Source organism: Nelumbo lutea, chromosome 5 (assembly GCF_056320005.1).
Source record: "Nelumbo lutea isolate HS-2025 chromosome 5, American lotus-T2T, whole genome shotgun sequence".
Classification (NCBI taxonomy): domain Eukaryota; kingdom Viridiplantae; phylum Streptophyta; class Magnoliopsida; order Proteales; family Nelumbonaceae; genus Nelumbo; species Nelumbo lutea.
In genome coordinates, this window is record NC_142688.1 from 72,145,847 (window position 1) to 72,150,190 (window position 4,344).

Below are 4,344 nucleotides of genomic sequence, written 5' to 3' on the forward strand. Positions count from 1 at the left end.
TGCAGAAGTGAGTTCCCCTATCACTAATTATAGCTCGCGGAGTGCCAAATCGGGAGAATAGCTTCTTTAGGAAGTGTACTACCCTTCTTGAGTCATTTGTGGGTAAAGCCATGGCTTCTACCCATTTGGATACATAGTCAACTGCAACGAGGATGTACTTATTCCCAAAAGAATTCGGGAAAGGTCCCATGAAATCTATACCCCAAACATCAAAGATTTCACAGATTAAAATATTGGAAAGGGGCATTTCATTCCGTCGGGAAATGTTTCCCGATCTTTGGCATTTGTCACATGTGGACACATACCGATGGGCATCTTTGAAGAGTGTGGGCCAATAAAAACCTGATTGCAAAACCTTGGCTGCCGTGCGACTAGCTCCAAAATGACCTCCTGCTTCTTTATCATGGCAAAATTGGAGTACCGACTCCATCTCCTCCTCGGGGACACATCTCCTTATGATCTGATCTGCACACAATTTATACAAAAAGGGTTCCTCCCATAGATAGTATTTTACATCAGAAAAGAATTTCTTTTTCTGTTGATATGAAAGGTTAGGAGGAAGGACTTGTGCAGCTAGATAATTAGCAAAATCAGCATACCAAGGATATGAGTATTTCTGTATTGAGTACAACTGCTCATCCGGAAATTCTTCTCGAATGTTGCTGGTTATCTCCTCTTTTGAGCTTACCGTGTCCAACCGGGAGAGATGGTCAGCAGCCAGGTTTGCAGCACCCTTCAGGTCTCTAATCTCAATGTCAAACTCTTGCAATAAAAGGATCCACCTGATCAGTCTTGGTTTTGAGTTTTGCTTGGTAAGCAAGTGCCTTAATGCCGAGTGATCTGTGTGGACAACAACCTTGGATAATATCAGATATGAACGAAACTTATCAAGTGCAAATATTACTGCTAACAGCTCCTTTTCTGTGGTGGTGTAATTGAGTTGGGGTCCAGTCAAGGTTCTGCTAGCATAGTAAATTGGCTGAAAATGTTTGTTCATTCTTTGTCCTAAAACAGCTCCTATAGCAAAATCACTCGCATCACACATCAATTCAAATGGGAGGGTCCAATCTGGTGCTATCATGATAGGTGCATGGATCAATTTGTCTTTCAAGATGTTGAAAGCATGAAGACATTCAGTTGAAAATTCAAAAGGCACTTCTTTCTGAAGCAAGGTAGATAATGGCTTGGAAATTTTTGAGAAATCTTTAATAAACCTTCTATAGAATCCGACATGTCCTAAGAAACTTCTCAAAGAACGAATAGATGTTGGGGTTGGTAATTTTTCAATTGCCTCCACCTTGGCCTTGTCGACTTCTATACCTCTTTGAGAGATCTTGTGTCCAAGCACTATGCCTTCTTGCACCATAAAATGACATTTCTCCCAATTCAACACAAGATGTGTTTCTTTACATCTAGTAAGCACCTGTTCCAGATTATTCAAACATGCATCAAATGAAGAGCCAAAAACTGAAAAATCATCCATGAAGATCTCAATAAATTTTTCAACCATATCAGAAAATATAGACATCATACATCGCTGAAAGGTTGCTGGGGCATTGCATAACCCAAAGGGCATCCTTCGGTATGCAAAGGTTCCATATGGGCAAGTAAAAGTGGTCTTTTCTTGATCTTCTGGTGCAATTGGTATCTGGTTATACCCTGAATATCCATCCAAGAAACAATAATACTCATGCCCGGCTAGCCTCTCCAACATTTGATCCATAAATGGGAGAGGGAAATGGTCCTTCCGGGTGGCTTCATTTAATTTTCTATAGTCAATACACACACGCCATCCGGTAATGGTTCTAGTAGGGATGAGTTCATTTTTCTCATTTGGAACAACAGTCGTACCCCCTTTTTTGGGCACAACTTGCACAGGGCTTACCCAAGAACTATCAGAAATAGGATAAATGATCCCAGCATCTAACAACTTAATTATTTCAGCCTTTACCACTTCTTTCATGTTGGGATTCAGGCGCCTTTGGGGCTGAACGGAAGGCTTGCTGTCCTCTTCCATCAAAATTCTGTGAGTGCAGATTGATGGATTAATGCCTTTGATATCTTCTACCTTCCAAGCTATAGCATTTTTGTGTTCCCGCAGCACTCTTAATAATTTTTCTCTTTGTAAGGGATTCAGTGCTGCGGAAATTATCACGGGGAGATCTGATGGTTCCTCAAGGAAAGCATACTCTAAATGGGATGGTAATTGCTTCAGTTCAAGGGTGGGGGGTTCTTGGGGTGATGGCTTACCTGATGGTCCGGGCAATTTGCCTAAGTTCTCTAATTTAAGAAACCCCTTTCCCTTGAATTGAGGCTTATCATTCAGGTATGCTATCATGAGGTTTATTTTTTCATTTTCTGTTTCTTCAAGTTCTCCCTGCTGGAGGCAGAGTTCAAGAGGATCAGTTATTATACTTACCTGGAAGCATTCATCAATTGTCAATTCAATGGCATCAATCATAAAACAAGAATCATCACTAGAGGGTGCATGTTTCATAGCATCAGACATTTTAAAAATTATCTCCTCATCTTGTATCCTAAGGCTGAGTTGTCCTTGTTGGACATCAATCATTGCTTTCCCGGTAGCCAGGAAAGGTCTCCCTAGGATAAGCGGGACCTCCACATCTTCTTGCATGTCTAACACAATGAAATCAACTGGAAAAATGAATTTGTCAACTTTAACTAACACATCTTCTATGATCCCCCTAGGATGTCTAATGGATCTATCAGCCAATTGTAATGCCACTCTAGTGGGTTGGGGTTCATTCAACCCCAATTTCTTGAAGATAGAATATGGCATTAAATTGATGCTAGCTCCCAGGTCACATAAAGCTTTTTCAATTTTTAAACTGCCAATGGTACAAGGAATAGTGAAACTCCCTGGATCTTTGAGTTTCTGAGGCAGCTTGTTCAGAAGGATAGCAGAACATTCCTCATTTAATGCAACTGTAGCCACATCTCCCAGTTTCCTTTTGTTTGCCAATAATTCCTTCAAAAACCTTGCATAGTGTGGCATCTGGGCTAAAGCATCAGCAAAAGGAATATTAATATGTAAACTTTTAAATATTTCAAGAAACTTACCAAATTCCTTCTCCAATTTTTGTTGCTTCAGCCTGTTAGGGAATGGAACTTGTGGTTGTTGGTGCATCCCTTGTTGTGCTTCTGGTTGTTCCGTCTTCTGTTGTCTGGTTCCAAGGCTTGTTTCTGCCTTGGGTTCAGCCCAATTCTTCTTTTCTACCTCAGGCAACTCTTTTCCACTTCTTAAGGTAATAGCTTGCACCTGCTCTCGTGGATTCACTTCAGTGTTGCTTGGAAGAGTTCCCGGCAGTCTGGAAGAGATTAATTGTGCCAATTGCCCCACTTGGTTTTCCAGGTTTTTGATTGAGGCTTCCTGGTTCTGGAACCTAGTTTCTGCACCTGCTATAAATTTTGTCATCAGTTCCTCCAAATTGGATTTCGGTTCAGGCTGATGATAAGTCTGGTGGAACGGCTTGGAAATATGCTGATTTGGCCAGGACTGGTTTGAATGTCCCCTCCATCCTGGATGAAAAGTATGGTGACTCTGGTAACCCTGCTGTCTTGACGAATTGCTGACATAGTCAACTTGTTCAGTAGATGGTCTGAACTGATTGCCAACTTGGCAGTCTGTACTGATGTGGCCTCCCCCACACAATTCACAATTAAGAGACTGCACATGCATGGCAGCTATCTGCATTTCATCTATTTTTTTACTGAGTGCTCCTATTTGTGCAGCTAGTGCTGTATAAGTGTCAACATTATGCAAGCCTTGCTGCTTCCTAGTTTGAGTCCTTTCCGAATGCCATTGATAATTGTTGGCTGCCATTTCCTCAATAAGTGCATGGGCAACCTCAGGAGTTTTATTATTTATGGATCCTCCGGCTGCAGCATCTAATATGGTCTTATTTGAGTCAGTAAGACCATTATAGAAAGTCTGCACTTGCAGCCAAATGGGGAGGCCATGGTGAGGAACTCTCCTTAACAGCTCCTTGTATCGTTCCCATGACTCATATAAAGATTCCCCCTCTTGCTGGAAAAAAGTAGTGATGTCATTCCTCATTTTAGCAGTTTTAGAAGGGGGAAAATATTTAGAGAGAAAACGGCTGGCCATTTCGTCCCATGTGGCTATAGATCCTGCCGGTAATGAGTTCAACCAAGCTTTGGCTTTATCCTTCAAAGAAAATGGGAATAACCTCAGCCGGATGGCATCATCACTTACCCCATTGTGTTTGAAGGTGTCACAGATTTCCAAGAAGTTAGCAATATGGGCATTCGGATCCTCATGGGCCATACCACAAAACTGAACCGTATTTTGTATCATTTGGA

General features: G+C 41.6%; 1 non-coding gene across 1 annotated transcript; it reads left to right on the plus strand.

Moving 5' to 3' along the window:
* The first annotated feature begins 3,974 nt into the window (after positions 1 to 3,974).
* On the plus strand, positions 3,975 to 4,081 carry LOC148852873 (small nucleolar RNA R71). Its single transcript, XR_016100049.1, has one exon. It is a non-coding gene; the product is annotated as a small nucleolar RNA R71 (small nucleolar RNA).
* Positions 4,082 to 4,344: the final 263 nt, after the last annotated feature.